This window comes from Camelus ferus, chromosome 10 (genome assembly GCF_009834535.1).
Source record: "Camelus ferus isolate YT-003-E chromosome 10, BCGSAC_Cfer_1.0, whole genome shotgun sequence".
Classification (NCBI taxonomy): domain Eukaryota; kingdom Metazoa; phylum Chordata; class Mammalia; order Artiodactyla; family Camelidae; genus Camelus; species Camelus ferus.
In genome coordinates, this window is record NC_045705.1 from 19749290 (window position 1) to 19767167 (window position 17878).

The 17878-nt window shown below is 44.0% G+C and overlaps 1 long non-coding RNA gene across 3 annotated transcripts in view; it reads right to left on the minus strand.

The window, feature by feature from the left end:
• LOC116666337 overlaps positions 1–15567 on the minus strand; it is a 175226-nt gene extending 159659 nt beyond the window's left edge. For all 3 annotated transcript variants that reach the window (XR_004323135.1, XR_004323134.1, XR_004323136.1), the window contains exon 1: positions 15364–15567. This is a non-coding gene — a long non-coding RNA (uncharacterized LOC116666337). The remainder of the gene's footprint in view (positions 1–15363) is intronic.
• Positions 15568–17878: the final 2311 nt, after the last annotated feature.

Here is a 17878-nt window from a genome sequence, read left to right on the forward strand (position 1 = left end):
GAATTCTAAGCCCTCCAACAGAGAACATTCAACAAACACTCACAGCTCATAAAGACACAAGCAAAAATGGATACCACTGAATGATTTTTCATAAAGGGGAGGAATGGTAAGAAGGGAACTGGCCAGAGTTTATCATAAAATGCTAAGCTCTTAGAAGATATCATTGAAATAAAAATTCTATCTGCTTTTATCCTCCCCTATGTCAGACGCTGAACTCCCTCCTTCATGGCTTGGGAGATGAGGTCAGTGGATCTTGTTTCTGCTCCACTGATTTCTCCACATGCAACCCAATAGCTTCTGGAAACAAACCAATGATTACAAGATCATTAAAGTATGTTATTTTAATTAAAGGAGGGTCCTACGTGGAGCGGGGAGGGGCAGTAAGCCTGTTAGTGGACACCCAAGTACCAGGTGAGAATCCACTCAGTGGGTCCCACCAATTCTGCCCCCATATCGAACAGCCTGACTGGAACCAATTCTGCTCTGAACACACATCAAACTGGGTCAGCCCACCTGGAACCTCACATGTGACGTTTTCCAAATACGCCTTGAGAGGTGAAAAGTTAGTGCGTTAAAGCAGTTATCACCACCAGTACTAAAAGAGAGGCTTGAAATTTAATAGGGCTTTGAAAAAGAAAAAGAAAAGAAAAACGAAGGAGAGTCTAGACTGCCAAGACTTAAACTGGCATTGCTGTAAAATTGCGTTGCACAGCGAGAATACAAATATTATTCATGTTAAGGAAAGGGTTGACCTAAGATGTGATTTATAGGCACTTCAAATGCAGTACAGGAAGTAAACGGAAAAATTAGGGTGCGAGGTCACCGAGTAGGCAAGAGTCAACTTAAGGGTAAAGTTAAAAACTCTAGGAAGGGAGCACACAGTTCAGCTTGCCATATAAATTAAGATCTGTCCTCACTTTGAAAAAATGGAAAAATTCGAACATTAAGGTACATACATTACTGAAGGCATTTTCTTCTCACACACAAGAAAATAGGAAATTTTGTTATAGAATGAGAAATGCCAATGGGATGTTTCATAAAGAAAACAGAGAGGAGGTTGATACGATCCCAGAATCAACTGTGTTATCAGTCAGTAATGTAAACGAACCACAGTTACAAGCTAACGGACTTTAGAGGCACTGTCCTGAGCAAGAACAAGGAATCCAAACCAAGTTTTGTTTTTAGGGATGTGTTACTTCATTTTTTATTAAAATAATCTAAATTGGTTTGGAAGGTTCCCAAACTTGTCAAGGGCCAGGAAATTGTTACTTAAGCAGAAAGAGGTGTTCAATTGTGAAGTTCCAGGGACTCAGCTCTCTTAAGTCAACGTGCTCTCTGGCTATTCTGTTTAAAATACTGTTAGCATGTTAGCATTAAACCTTGTCTTTTCTTTCCTTTTCCCCAGAGAACGTGAATGTTTCCCAAAGATCCACTAGAGGGCGGACTGTGTGATGTTCTGAAATTAATAACTGTTAAACCAGCCCAGCTTCCTGGCTGCTACTAGAGGTAATCACAAAAATGGCTGTGACCACACTTCTGGAAAGCCTGTGACTGTCTCCCCTGGGCCAAAGTGCACATAAAACAAAACAGTCAAGACCCTTGAAGGGCCCTGTATCCCTCCTGTTAGAATGAAGGGCTCAATTACCGCCGATACAGGGCAGCCCAGAAGGGGGCGCTCCACATTGAAGCGGATCAAGATGGAGCTGAGGCTCAGAGACCCCTAAGGTGCCCAGCATCCTCCCGGGGGGTTGGCAGGGGCTTCCCCCACTGCGCACTCCACTCACATGCCTGGGACTACTTTCCGTTGCAGTCCTTCCCCCCTTGACCAAGCAAGCCCCTTGTGTTCATTTTACTGTGATTTCATCTGCATATAAAAATACTGGGTGAGAAAAGTCAGGATATCAGGAAAGTTTACTCCGGGCCTAATGCGTTTCTTATTTGCAGCCCTCTGTTAAAACTCTCCCTGTCCTCTGTTGGGCTGTTATCCTGGAGCGACCAGAGTCAACGTTGGAGGCACCATCCTGAGGGCTGCAGTGATGCAGAGAAAATGGCGCCTGGGTGAAATCTGAGTGAGCACCGCTGAATCAGTCCTAGGCTGCCACGGATGGCTCCCACAAAATCCCACCAAACCCTGTCTCTCTGGCCTCTAAGAGGCATTCTCATGCTGGAAAACAAGGGAGTGTGTTCCTGGGGTCCCGAGTCCCTTCACTGCTCCTGTCCCCTGCTTGGAGACCTGAACACAAGGGTTCAAGCTAATTCCCAGTCATCATCACCCACCCCTGCAGTAAGGTCCTCATTAACCCACGCCCTCCTAGCACGTCTATCAGATAGAAATCTGATCTCAGCTGAGGGTGTGGGAAGGGGCAGTGGGAATTTTCTCTCTTTCAAACTTTGAGTTAGAGTCCTATACCAGGTTTAATTAAAATTGTCATACAGGCAGCCTCTGCCAGACTGCTCCAAGCCTCAGTTTCCTAACCTGTTAAAAGATGAGCATAGAATTAACTACCTCATGGAATCACTAAGAGGCTGGAATGTGGTAATGAGGTAATCCTTGCAAAGCCCTGAGTGCTGGTTACTTCTTGGTCAGCCTCTATTTGCAGACCTCTGTCTGCCTACTGTCTCATGGGATGACCTGCTTTTCCACCAAAAACTGTGAGGGAAGGAGGGTACCTTCAGACTAAGCAAGTCTGTTTCTGCCTATCACCTGGAAATGACTCCAGATTCATCGTGTGACCTCATAAGTAGATTTCTCTATCTGTAGAATAAAGTAATTTTATCTTCATTTCCTCAGGGATCCCAGGACAATCCATGGTTCAAAACGATCTCTAGGATTGCATCTACCGCTTCAGCAGCTGTGCCCCATACATAGCGGGTTCATCTTAAGCTTGTGGGCACCGAAGACCCCAGATCTTTTCCACAAGGGCTATCCATAAAGCAGCCCTCCATCACCCCAAACTGAATGTCTGCCCTTAACATAGAATTTCATGTTTTTCTTCCTGTAGGTTTCAGTGCAGGTTTCAGCCTGTTAAGATCATTCTGAATCTCCAGTTGAGTGCTTCCCTCCCAGTTTTAAGTCATCTCTAGATTGCAGTGGGTCAGGGAGTATCCAGGGCAAAGCTGTGTGCTTTAAACATACAATTTATTTTCATGGCCAAACCACAAAAGAGGAGAGGGATTTTTATATCTGAAGCTAAGTACCAAGGGACGAAGGGGTGAAGGGCAGTGATGGGTGATGGGAGTCTCCACTGACAGGGTGCACCATCAAAGCGAATGAGACAATGTGTGTGAAATATTAGCATAGGGGCCAGCACATATGGTAACTATTGTTATTAGTTTTTACTATGATTAACATATAGTTTCGGTCAATTTAGGGCCACTTTTTCTCCTGTTGTTCAGCTTTGACTGCATGTTCACACCCAGACCTAGCACAGTGTGGTGCAGTGAGACAAACCCAGGACCAGGAGCTGCATGATGTTGGGCAAGTTACTTAATATCTCTCAGCCTCGGTTTCCTCATCGATAACACAAGGGTAATAAGAGCACCTCTAGAACTGGCATGGGTAGTAAAGACATAATTATAAGTTTGCACGAGTGTCTAATGTAATGGGCACTTGCTAGGTAATAATTATCATCGTTACAAAAACAGGTACTTGGGCAACTTGTTAATTGTCTGACTAGAAGAAAGATACTCCTGAGAAAAGAGTGTGGCATTTAAGGCTGCACTAGGGTTCCAGAATTATCAGTGGATTTCAGTAAGTAATTCAGGTGGGCTCTTTGCTTTCTAGCCACTATTCTCAACTCCCCACCTCCAAGACACACAGATGTACACACACACACACCGAGAAAACTAAGAGCTTTCCATCAGACGAAATAAAACCTGGAACCCATCCAGTGATGCTGCCTGTATAAACCTGGGTAAATCAGGGAAACTGTCGAAAATCTACTTCAATAATGAGAAACATGAAATACATGGAGAAAATGACTCAAACATTAAATTATAATGTACAAAAGTACAATTATTATAATGATTCCTCCTCCACTGCACACATAAAGCACCCCCCAATGAAAGGACATAATATAGGGTGTTTTGTTGAGTGACATAGCCTGGTGAAGGATCTGAAATACACTTTTTTTTTAACTAATACTTGTTACTCACCATAGTCTAAATGAAATCTGGGTTTAAGGACTAATGACCCAATCATGTCAGAGCTCAAAATTATACACCACTTTCCTCTCTGCTGCCTCCAACTGGCTTTAGCACCAAGGCTAGTCCAACTCTGGGTTTTGTTGGGTTTTGGCCAGATTCTCATCGGGATCCGCCAAGATGGAGTAAGGCTGGGCAGCTCTGGGTGTAATGACTGCCGGCCACAGGTTCGGTTCTGGCCGGGGAGAGCGCACCGCAGGGAGAGGCCGGCAGCAGGCCGGTCACCCTACGGCCGGAAAGCGGGGAGTATGTGACCCAGGTTGCTAGAACTAGATAAACAAACCATCAGCACTCAGATCCAATGGCTGGAACAGAGCAAAGAGGGTCTTCAGAAAGAGCCCAGGGTAATACTAGGTTTATTTAAAATTTCCTCCCAGGGCCATTCTTATAATAACCCAGGAGTGGTTTCTGTAAAAGCCAGATTAGATCGTCCTGCCCTGCCTTTTAGAAGTTTCCACAACAGATGGAGGGACACAGCTTTAGAGGAAACCCCAGCTCACATCCATCTGCATTCATTATTGGCCCTGTTCTCGAAATGCTATATGTTATCTTGAGCCTGTTTGTTTTTATCTGTCAGAGTGGTTTATTGTTAGGGAAATGTGGTGTCAGCTGTCTCTTCCCCACCATCAAAGCCGCTTCATTAAAGTTAATAGTGTTTGACTTGCAGAGATCTCTTACCGAGGTAACCCAAGAAAGCCCCTGCTGGCTGTTATTTTTCCGGCAGTAAAGGCACCAAATGGATGCAATAACTGCATTAATCTTTTAGGAAGAAGAAGAAGAAAAAAAAAGCCTACGGCTTGACTCTATCTAGTAGCTGCTTAATAAATGCATCTTGAATTCAACAGGCTAACCCTACCCTTTGGTTTGGGACCAGGTGTCAAACTAGATGACCTGTCTCCTGCCTCTGCCACTCAAGGCTCTGTGGCCTGTGGCTTGTCACTCCCCCAGTCTGAGCCTCCGTTTATTTATCTCAGAAATAAGGGGGATGATCATAAGGAAGGCTTTTTTTCCTAAACAAGGAATTCTTTGGACAAAAGTAATCTTACAATGAAAACCGATAAATAAAGCAGATAAAAGCAAATGTTTTCTAGCTAAAGCGGGTGAAAGAGACCAGAAGACCTACCTTGTCGGCATCTCTACCCTCCTCCAGACCCCCCCACCTGAACCCATCCTTACCCCTCCCCCAGGCGGTCCTGAGCAACCTCCGTGCGATACCATCCCCACCCAGGACTTCCTGGAACATCATCTGAAATCTACTGGCCTAGGGCGAATTATCTTTAAGGTCTTTTCTGCTCAGAGTCTGGACTCTGTGATTAAGTAACTGGAGTCAAACCGCATCAAGACAGTTTCTAATTAGTGTAATAACTTTATGGAAGTGTCTCTGCTTAGTGCCAGACAAACATGAAACAGTTTGGGGTTTGCTTTGTCTTTTTTTTTTTCTTTTTCTTCTAATCACTGCTGTCAAATCTCCTTCCCAATTGAAGCATGCATCTCAAGCAAGTTCCATCACCTCTGGGTACCTGTCACTGACTGCCCGTTAGTTCAGCTTGAAGTGTCAATCTGCTTAGTTGAAATCTCACCACCTCCCCCAGCTGCAGGGCAAAGTGTGACTCTTCAGAATGCTTCCTCACCCAGTGGGCCGCCCTCGTAGGTGGAAACACCAGCAAGCAAGTCAGACGCTGCAGCCCTGCACCACCTGACCACGAGAAACTCAGACATCCTTTGCCACCTCAACCAGTGCGTGTGGAGGCCGCCCCACAGCCAGCACCCCCAGCAGCCCGCCAGCAAGCCAGGGGACAGACCCGCCAGCCCAAGCAGATGTCCAGTAGGGAAATCTAAAGCCAAGTCTCCCTTCTTACAAGCAGGAAGGAATTTTCCCCTCATTTAGTTTGTTGCAGGAATTACCCTCCTAGCCTCTGTCTCTCCCTCAAGGAACGAGGAGAAAATATGAACGCTGTTCCTCCAAAAGGCTGTGGCCAAGAAGACTCTCTCCCTCTCCCCCCTCTCCCCATAACCTCAAAAAAATAGGCCTTCAGGCTGAGAAAAGGGGCTGGGTCAACCAGTGGAGGCAGAAGACCAAGCAGGCTTCCCCATAGTAGGGGGTGAAGGGGAGGCAGAGGATGGATGGAGAAGGGAACGAGAGGGGCCTCAACCGGCAGTGGCTTTCTTTAAAATGCTGCATTCTCAACTAGGGCTCTAGTTGCCAAATCTAATACTGCAGGAAAAAAAAAATCCCACCAAACATCCTGTACACGTGTAAAATTAGGATGTCTACCAGACTGTATTAGTGTTTTTACATGTGGTTCAGACTTGGATGGGTACCAGCATGTGCACCTGTGTAAAACCCTAAAGAATCCCAAACCACACATTCAGTTTTATTTTTTTGACCCAAGTCACTGATGGAGAAAATAAAACTAGAGCAAAAAGAACCATTGCTTCATTCATGCATGCATTCAGACTGGTTGTGGAACCTTTCCTCACGTGGGGCACTTGAGCGAGGCGATGGCAAATAAAGCCTACTCTCCATTTGGCCATGGTTATTCCAAACCACAGAAGTAACTCCATTTGTATAACACTTTAGCATTACTTTTCAAGATGCTTTTATACACAATAGTTCATTAGGATCCTCGCAATAACCATAAGATGGTTATGGCAGATATAATCACTATTTTACAACTGAAAAAAACAAAAGTCTGCAAGGTTAAGTGACTTGTCTAGTCCCACAGATAGTGAAAGGATTAAAACTGAAGTCATCTGACTTCCTATCCCAGGCCCTTTCCATTTGACCAAACTGTAACCAAATGTATCCTGTGACTTCCTACAGATGCCATTATAATGACTGTATACCCCAGACTTTCAAGGATCTTTTCAAATATTCTGTTCCTTTGTCTTCCAACCTTTGCTTATCAGACCACCTGAACTAGTTCTGAAAATACAGTCAATATGTATCAGCTTTAGGGTTGAAAAACATCCCAACTGTGGACTCTTTAGTTCAAGTGGATTGAAATTAGGTTTAGACTTCATAGTTTAAGATGATACAAGAGCCACCACTTTTCAATCAAACCATCCTTTGGTGTAGAAAATTATTTTGCTACACACATTGTTTAAGCTATTCTGAAACTTACTCTGACATTCTTTTTATTAATCTTTTTCCTGTTTCAAATCCTTCCATCAGGCATTTCTGTCAGGCTTCTGAAGGGTCCCATATGCACACTTCCAGTGCAGAAATGTGTTCTTTTTTGGTTCATTGGAATCCTTCAGAATGTCTGGCACTGAAACATATTGGCTTTAATTAAAAGGCTATGATTTCTGTGAATTCCCATTAAGCTAGTGAAAGAAATCTGCATTTAAAAAATACAGTTAACACATAAAGATACAGTTGTACTGAAAAATGGTTCATGTTTAAAAACTACTTAAGCAGATGAAACTAAGCTGCCTGAAATAAAAATATGCTCATTTTTAGTAAAATCCTTCACTTCTAAATAGAGGGCTCAGTTTTAGTACATATGTGCCCAATTAGCCATAAAAACTCAACTAGACATGAACCATGCAATCCACCAATCTGCCCGTTGACGTTAAAACACAGATCCTATTAACAGGAATGTAATTTAAATGGTTAAAAAGTGATAAAGTACATAACTATAATCTGATAGGGTTTGAAATATGATACCGCTGTATACTGATGACAAATCAGTTTTGAATTACGACTCCAGCAAAGTTTGAAATAGCTCAAGCATGCTAATTAGTGATCCACAAATTCAAGAACTGCATTATATTATGTCATATATTATATTCAGTCACACCTCTTTGCCCCTGAGCAGAAGCAGATTCTCTAACATTCAGAGAAAAAAGCCATGTGAATCTTTTAAAATTCTACACCCTGGATGCCCTAGAAATCTTCGACATAGTTTTCCATATTCAACTTACTTATCTTTAAAATGTGATATAACTCAAGACAGTTGCTCAAGAAACAGTAGTTCAGAGGACCCATGATTTCCGAGACGTTCGATGGTTACTGGGGAAGAGCACAAAGAGCCATCAGTATAATCACTTCTCTCCACATCAATGACCCTCAGACTCTGTGGGGACAGGCCCATGTGGGCACAGGAAAGATGGTGATAAGGAAGGACTGGGAAGAACATATCTGAACCATTTATTATTAGCTTTATTAGAGATAAACAGGAGTTTATGTACCTTATTCCTTACTATAAAATAACACCCTATACATTTCTGGGATAGACTTGAGCCCATCAAGATCTTAATGGTTCACCAATGATTTGGCCAACTTGCTTTGAGAATCACTGCTCCAGGAGCTTATGATATTAAAGGCAGGGTTTCTTCTATAAGCATTCATAAATAAAAATTAAGATTTGATTATTTTGGAAGACAAACATCTCAATTAACTGTCTCATTTTTTTAAGTGGCTTCAAAACAGTGTATTGCAGCCCTGTTGACCGTGCATTCTCACCTGTCTCCCGCCCTTAGACTCAGCTCCTCAGATCTAAGCCAAATCCTGTTTGCTTGGGTTCGGCAAATTCCCTCTGGTTTTATAGTCATTGGAAAAAGGGACATCTTGTGACAGCATTCTCCAAATCCTATGCCACCGCAGCAAACTTAGAGAATGGCTAGGAACAGTGTGCCCTACCAGAGGACCTGGGCTCTGCCAAAACTACCAGATCAGAGGCTGAATAATGTGATCCAGCTGGTGTCTCTAAAAAAACTAGCTTCTTGGAGGAGAGGGAGGAAATCAGCATGAAGACACTGGCAAACCAATCTATTTAGTTCTGTAGAGTAAGCCCATTGGGTTATAAAGACCTCCATTCCAAGTTCACCAAATGTTACTGTGGTTTTACATTAATGATAATAAAGACGTCCTGCTAGCTTTCTAATCAAACTCAGGTTCACTCCCTCCTCTCCATTTTCTGCTGCATCTCTTGAGTGGCATTATATGTAGCACGGACTATTGCAGTAGCCTCTTAACTGGCCCCTCCACCCTGAGTCTGTTGTTTTTCACACTGCCGAAAAGTTAATCTTCCCAAAGTCCAGCTGTGATAAAATTACTCCCCAGATCAAAAAACTTGAAGCATTGGTTCCCATTGCCTGTCAACAGAATTAAGGTCACATTCCTTAGGCTGGGATTCAATGCACTTGCCTCTTTCTAACGTCGTTTCCCACTTCACTCCAGGTAATCGGACAAGGCGCTCTCCTCTCTGTCCAGACTCCCTGCTTTTGCTCTTGCAGTCCCCCTCACCTGGAGTTCTATCCCCTGCCTTCATTCCATCTCCCCTTCAGCTCTCTAAGTCAAGATTTGGCCCATGTTTAAAGGCCTATAGGAGAGAAATTACATCTTTCCTATAAAAAGTGAAAAGAGCAATCCCTGGTTCAAAAGCACTCAATAAATGTTATCTGTTATTGTTGCTGCTGCCATGAAGTCTTCAATCTTCAAGGATGGACTAACCCCTTCCTCCTATGGGATTTTTAACTGGAGCTCTCTTATGATATACCTAATTACATTTTGTTTCCTTTCATAGTTATTTAATTATATATTTCATCTCTTCTTATAGATGGTAAGCTGCTAAAAGAAAGATCTTATTTCATTCACTTTCCTATCCTCCATGTCAGAATAGGCTTTACACACAAATTTAAAGAAAAATGTTAAATATTGCACTACGCCACCAGGGGGCATGGTTGAGCTACTCTAATAGTGGAATCGTCCTACAGTTAGTAATAATGGCTTTAGAATTGAAAGGCTTTTCTCCTTTGAAAGTGTATTTGTAAATCTGTTTAAAGTAAATATATATGAATTATGTGTGATTACAAATCTATTCATGTTGACATGGAAAGATAGCTGTAACGCAGTGAATTTTAAAAAGGAATAAGCAAAACAGAATTTGTACGGTCCAAGTTTTATAAAGTATCTATTCTTAAATAAACACAGGAAAAATAAAAGTCTGGAAGAACACCTACCAAAAGGTTAGCAGCTGTTATCTCGGTGAGGGGTAGAAGGTGGTAATGTGGAAGTCTATTTTGTACCTTTCTAGATTTTTTAAAATAACCAATACATATTAATTTTATAGTTTAAAAAAAAGCTATTTACTTCAGAAAAATATCAAAGCAAAGTGTTTATTTCTCTTGTCATCTCATCGCCAATGCCATATTTGATGTAGTTAAAAGAGTATTCCTAAGAAAATTTAGCATCTCCCCCGAATTTCCCAACCCTTCAGGCAAGACTGAAATTCTCACTTTATCTTCATTTCAAACTGGATAATGCACTTTCCCTTTGCTATAAATCCTAGGCATGATGAAACAGGACCTAGACTAGCAGCTTGAAGAGATGGGCAAATGCAGACTGACCTAGGTTCCAGAACCCAGTGTCCTGGCCACGAGGTTCCTGTGAGAGCTGCTGGCTGCAATGTAGGACTGACGTTGTTGAAGATCCGAAGCCCTCGGCTTGCTCCTTACTTGCAGGCCTAGTCTGTTGATACATTTCCAAACTATATTCTAAAAATGTTTGGGGAGGAGGATATGATACATTCTCTCTAAAGGCTCAGAGAAGTCCTGCAGTATAGAATTTTCGATTTCAGCTTTCTCAAATCCTCGTGCACTGATCATTTTCAAAATATCCCTGGCTTCTCCCCTTCTTGACACCTCTATTTTCAGTGGCACCCAATCTCAAATCTTCAGTCTTTTTTTTTAAATTTCTCCTTTTGTCAACACATTCCATCAGCCATCACACTATAAATTTGGCTCCAGCCTCTTTCATCAACTTCTTTTTTCCTATGTCCCCTGCCGTCATGCTAGTTTAAGTCCTTGTGAGTGTCCCCCTTGGCTGTCCCCAAAGCCTCTACATTGGTCTCCACATGTTTGATTTCTTCCCTCATAACAATCACCAGCAGAAGAATGCTTCGAGATCGAAGTGCTGAGCATGTGACAACTATGCTTAGGAAACTTCAGTGACTCCCCATTTCTGACTGAATAAGGAAGGCCAGATCCCTCAGCCTGGCAAGTGAGATTCTTCATAGTTCTCACTCCAACCTGCCCTCCTAGCCTCATCTCAGGGAGCCTCATGTTATTTAAAGGACCCAAGATTTCCGACCACCACCACCTCCCGTTTGCTCTCCTTAATCAGGTTTGAGCCTCCTCATTTTCCCCTTGTCTTTATTCAATGTTGAAGTCCAGCACAAATGCTGGAATCGCTGTGAAATCATTGATCATTTTTTGGCCCTCTCCCAAACAATTGTTTGAATCTCGTAATTCATAATACAGCTCTGATTAGTGCCACAAGTTTCAAAACAATCAGTAGTACATTAGCCCGTGACATACTGAAGGACTGCAAACTATCAAACTGTCCTGTTCATCTCTGTATTTTCCCTAAGTGCCTAACACAATACTTCACACACAAAAACATTTAATAAATGTCTGTTGAATGACATTTAGCCCTGTTTCAAACTATCAGTGTGAAACACTAACCTCAGTTGTATTCTTAAGCCAGCAATAGTCAATTTTCTTTTTCTTGCATCCTGGATCTTTTTTTCTATTAAAATCTTAGGTAGAATCCCAATATATCTTTCGTAGAGAGATTTTATGTCTTATATACTGAGTAACTAAAACACATGTAAGTGGCATCTCATTTTACACGCATTTATTTTAAATTAAAGTGTATAGCATTTCTTACTATAAAGTGAACTACTGAGAACAGTAGGCAATTTTTATGAATATAAAACTTGAAGTAGACGGTTAGAAGTGGCAATTTGCAGTCAGCCATTTCTGGATCCAGGTTATTTCTATATTTTTGACTTGGCTTCACACTATCAGGAGAATATCCTGATTCACACAGATAAGTCACAGCGCGCAACTTTACGTCAGTGGGCCACTGGGAGGGTAAAAAATTTCATTATTTTTAAAGCTCAGATACAACCTGCTATCTCAGCAAAACATAAGAAAGCCACACACAGCAGTTAAGAACACAGACTCTGATTTAAATTCGGGATCTCCTATTTAACTGTGCAGACTTCACACAAGTTATTCAGCCTCAGTTTGCACATCAGCAAACTGGAAATAATTCTTCTCCCATAAGGCTGTGCAAGAAGACAAGGCACACAAATTAATGCCCCCATGGTCTTCAGTGTGTTAAATGCAGTATAGGAGACATTAGTGTGCACAGTCTTACTGTTTTATCATATATCAAGCAGTTACTAAAACATTTATAAGATATGTGTAAAGTATAAAGAATAGCATCACAAAACCCACACACCTACCCAGTTTAAGAAAGAGAAAGGGACAATTACTTTTGAAATCCCCGATGTGTCGCTCCTTGATCCTATTCCCTTTTCTCCCCCATGAGGTAACTGCTACCTTTTCCATATTGTATTTTTCATTTTTTTTTAAGCACTTACCCTGTTAGTATGTGCCAGGCTCTAAATGCTTTCCAAAATTTATTCCATCTAACCCTCATAGGCACCCCATGAAGTGGATAACATTATCTGCATCTTACAGATTAGTGTGGGCCACGGGGAGGCGTAGGAACACGCTCAGGGTGAGCGCACCGTTTGCAAGTGGAGCCACCAGGATTTGAACCCAGGCAGTGGCTTCCACAGTCCCTGTCCACGACACAGCCAGGCTTGAAACACAGCTCGAAGCACACTCTCACGCTTCATACGTGAATGAACACTTATTAAACACAGCATGGGCCGAACACCATGCTGGGCACCGCAGAACTTAACTTCTTCCTTGCTGGCAACCGGCAGCTCCCAGAACCTCAGGGGGCTCGCACTGCTGTGGTCTCTGGCCCCGCCCACCTGACCTCCAGGGCAGCCGGAAGACCTTGGGAGGACAGTGTGGCCTTGAGTTAAGGCAAACAGACCCAGACACCCCACCTGGGTGTTGCCCAGGATGGTTCTCAACAACAATCAATCCCCAAAGAATCACGGGAAATCCCAAACCTTTCTGCCCCAACTCCCGGCCTCTTCCTCATTAAGGCTTCCTCCGAGAAGTGAACCACGTAGCAATCCACTGGAATCCACGGCCTCTGCCAGCAAGAGGCCAGTCACAGCCTCGTGAGTGACCCAGCCCACAAGGAAAGACCTCGACTTGAGCGCATGTCACTCCCCTAATTATTCCCTGTGCCTGGAGTCCAAGAATAACAGCGCAACTTTCACAAGCAGCTCCCACCACGAACCTTGGAACCTCATGCATGCAGCCAAGCACTAGGACGTGCTAAAGGGTCAGGGAGTTTGTGCGGCTAGCAGTCCCAGGCCTCTGGGGGAGAATCCCACTCGCTCTCTAGTCCAAGAACTGGACCCAAAGAAAAAAAAAATACTGCCGGAGGCCCCAGCTGCCTCCAGGGCCTACTTCCTAGGGCTGGTGGGTCACTGTGGGTGGGGCCTTAGAAGGGCCAGCAGGTCACACAGCAGCTGCACCCAAGCTAGCCAGGGGGAAAGACAAGGGGTGGGGGACAGGAGACATTTCATTGGGGGTCACATTCACTTAGTAAATGCTCCCAAGGCTACTTTCTATACTGCACACTTTTCTTTTCTTTTCTTTTCTTTTCTTTTCTTTTCTTTTCTTTTCTTTTCTTTTCTTTTCTTTTCTTAGTATTTACTAAATAGGAGTCCTGGTAGAGCCTGGGAGTGGGCCAGTATGGTTCTAGGCTGTAACAGGAAGTAAAACAACAAGGTCCCTTATATTACTGAGGTGGGGGCAGGCAATAATCACATTAATAATTTCAGATCATGGTAAGTGCTTTGAAGAAAATAAAATATCTGTTGCATGGGGGTGGGTAGGGAAATGGATATTGGAGCAGAGATCTGAGTAGGGAAAAGCTAGCACAGCAAAAGCAAGAGAAAATCATTCCAAGGAGAGGAAACATCAGTACAACCCTGAGGTCTCTGATTTAATGCTGATTAGGGGTTTAAGAAATGTTTGATGAAAAAATTAATGTTCTCAAAATTCTAGTACAAGGTACAGTTGAGTTCTTAAGAGTGCAAAGATCAAAGTGCTGTATTGGAAAATTCGTTCTTGGCTTTAACCGAAGATGCAAAAAGAATGTTGTGTGAATATATATTTATATGCCTCACAAGGGTCTTTTTAAAAAGCCTTTCATGTCCTTTATTCTTTAAACTTTTATAACATACGTTGAAGCATGATACAATCTTTAACTTCCAGCTCATGTATTGGGAGATCTTTTTCTCAGAACTAATGAAGACTTCCCTTCTGCTGGGGTGTAATTCACCTCCCTTGCTCCAGAATTTGAAATGAGCATGCCGTGTACCTCTAAATGCAACTATGTAAAAAATACGGGTGTATGTGGACTAGGCCGTGGGGAGCAGGACAGGGGCGCGGTTGTTTTCAATATTCTTTTTTGTTGTTGTTATTAAAACTGGGAAGAAAAGAATACATTGTGCACAGCTATGCAATATCCCTGTCCTCGGTGTTAACAGATGTGTTTTTAACGGCTGTTTATATTCCATTTCTAACATCACTACCACCTACATCCTCTCCAAGCCACAGTTAAAGTTGAAAAGTGCACCAGGTCTTTGCAAACCCTTTTAGAGTGAGTGCGTCTGCTCACGTACAATCCATGTGCCCCCTTCTTTCTCTCTCTGGACAGAATTTCTTGGGGATCCTTCAGGCCCCCGGCCGTATTTCTCCCTAGGCTCTTATTAAAACCAGGTGCGCGGGAGGCGGGCCTTTTTGGACAGAAAAGCCTTCTCTTGGCCCAAAGCTCCCCCTTCCGGTGTGTTTTCTAGAGGGGATTCGTGAGCCGAGCGAAGAGAAGGCAGGCGGCAGGTCCTTGCCGGGCTAGTGAGGGTGGACAAGTCCAGACGGGCACGCGGCCTGGCTGGGCCGGGACAGGTGAACAAGGGCGGGAAGCGAGACTAGGGGGGTAAGCAGCTGGTGACCGGGGACATTCCCGCCCCGTGCCACGCAGGAGCGTCTTCCGCGTGCACTGAAAGGCCCCCCGCCCCTCCGCGCTCCGCGGGGCTGAAAGGAAGCCGCACGGCCGGCGCGCGTATCTGAACCTGCAACCCTGGCGGGCGGCGGACTCCGGCCAGACGGCGGGCTCCGGCCAGACGGCGGCCTGCGCCCCGGGCGCGCGGAGGAGCCGCCGGCGACCCCGACTTCCTCCCTGGGCTCGCCCGCGGGTCACGCAGCGCTTACCCTCGGCGGCCGGTGTCGCTCGCGTCTCTGGGGACCCGGGAAGTCCGGCAGGGGGCAGGTCCGGTGGTCCGGGCCTCGGAGCGCTCGGCGCGCCCTCCAAGAACCCAGAGCCGGAGAGCCTGAGCTTCCGGGGACGCGGGGGTCCCCGTGGGCTTCTCTGCCCGCGACCTTTGACCCGAGAGACTAGGCGCCAGGCAAGGCTGCAGCCCGTGGCCGGGAGGGGCAGCAGTGGCCGGGAGGGGTGGGGGCAGTTGGGCCTCGATGCCGCGAGGGCGGCGCCCCTTCGAGTGCGCAATAAAATTCCTGCAAGGGCTATGACAGCCTCACCACGAAGCCTGCACCGCGACTCCGGCCCAGCTTCTGTGAGGGCGCTGGCTACTTGTATGGGTCAAAGATTGGAGTATTGGCGGTTTGATTAAAGGCTGAAGTATTCAAAGTAGGAGACAGGCCTCAGAAGAAAGAGTTGCATTAGCTCACAAAAAGTTAAGGTGCAGAGGAAAAGAGACCACAAAAAGTGCTTCCAAATTTTGAGTGGCCATTTCTTTTTCCTTGGACCAAATAACAAGCTGTCCTTTCTCTTTCTTTTTTTTTTTTCCCCCTCTAATTGCTGTTTTTTTAAGCCTGTTACCAGGGTCTGTACAGCCATACAGCCTGACAGCCTTGCTTTCTGAAGGGGTTGCATGAATTTTAAGTGAGCCCGGGAAATAACAAGACAAGGTTAGAAGGCCCTGCCATCCCAAACGTTTGCCCTAACACACCAGGCTCCATAAAAACCTCTCCAAAGTGGGTCACCCCAGCACATTTTCTGGGCTTGGTGCCCTATTTGATGGGAAAAAGTTTTCTCAGTCTCAACCCTAAGATCCTGTGACAAGTAACAAAGAAACTCCAGAGAAGTTTACAGATTCAAGCAACCCTAGTAATTTCTGGCAAAATACTGTCTAAGCCAGTTTCTCAAATTTTGGTCCACAGACCACCTACATCAGATTCCCAGGGCATCCTTGTTACAGATTCAGGATTTAGGGCCTGCACTGTAGCTGATGAGTTAGATTAAGAGTGATGAGGCCCAGAATCTGTATTTTTAACAGGCTTGCCTTGTGAAACGTCAGCTCACTATAATTTGAGAATTACTAGATTTGGCCCTTCATTTGGCATTGCTGAAATGGTGCTTGTTTTTCCATCTGGAGCCCTCTTGCTCAAAACTGTCAACAGTCCTAAACATTCGTTTCTTTTTTTTTTTTTTTTTTTTAACTATAGCCTATGAAGTTTGGCTTCCAAACAAACTGTGCCTTATTTCATGAATTTTTTAAAATGAAATTATGTTGAAAGCATTATTTCCCACTCTGTAGAGCTCTAGCACATCCTGATGGTAGGTAAGTGGGTTATGCTGTGTGCCTTGTACTAGTGCTGGGCTTTTTCTCATTCTGAGCCACACACAATCCCGTCCTTCTTCTGGACACTAAATGTTTTGTGTCCCCCAGAATTCGTTTGTTGAGACCTTATCCCCAGTACGGTGGCATCTAGAGGGTGGAGCCTTTAGAACATGATTAGTCATGAAAGCACAGCCTAGTGGGATTGCTGCCTTTGTGAAAGTGGCCCCCAAGAGCTTCTTCACCCATCACCCTGCATGAGGACACAGCCAGCAGATGGCTGGCTGTGAACCAGAAAGTGGTTCTCACCAGATACCGAGTCTGCCTGTGCCTTGGTCTTGGACTTCCAGCCTCCAGAACTGTGACAAAATAAGTTTCTGTTGTTTGCAAGCCACTCAGTTTCTGGTATTCTGTGACAGCAGCCCAAAGGGACTAAGACACCTGCCAATTTTTCTTCTACTGCTTCATTCAGGCCCCCACAGCACAGCTTTTCTTGGATAAAATGGAAGCAGAGTCTGTGATTAAGATGATTTACAAACTGAACTGCGCAACCAAAGCATCTTTGGACCTTTTTAAACTACTGACCCACACAGAATCTCAGCAGTCCCAAGCATATTTGTTTGCAGAACCTATTTTCACAAAGCGTCTTAAGGATTAATAAGCTATCAAAAGCAGTACTGTCAGAAGTAGCTCTGAATTGAATTTGAGGAAATAATTAAGGGTATAAACAGCATTTACAACAAAAATGTTCGACACAGTTGCTTATAATACAAAGAATTTGGAAATAATCCTAATTTATCAGGCAGTAGAAAGTTGGTTAAGTAAATTATGGTACATTTTTATGAAGGAATACAAGACAACTGTTAACATAGTTCAGAGAATATTTATTGACGTGGAGAGATGTTCTTGATCAATAAAGAGTGCAACATTAACAACTGCTCCCTTCTTGTTTAAAAAAAAAAAAAAAAAAAAAGTCTAGTGGTAACTGACAGAAGACCCAAGAAACAGACTCCTAAACTGATGATGGTGAACACAGAAAAGAATCCTAATTTGCACTGCAGAACTGGGAAACAGCAAAACACAGAGCTGGAGCTGGAAGTCTATTGAAGAAGCAATTCAAGATCCTCTCCAAGTCATTACAGCTGGGT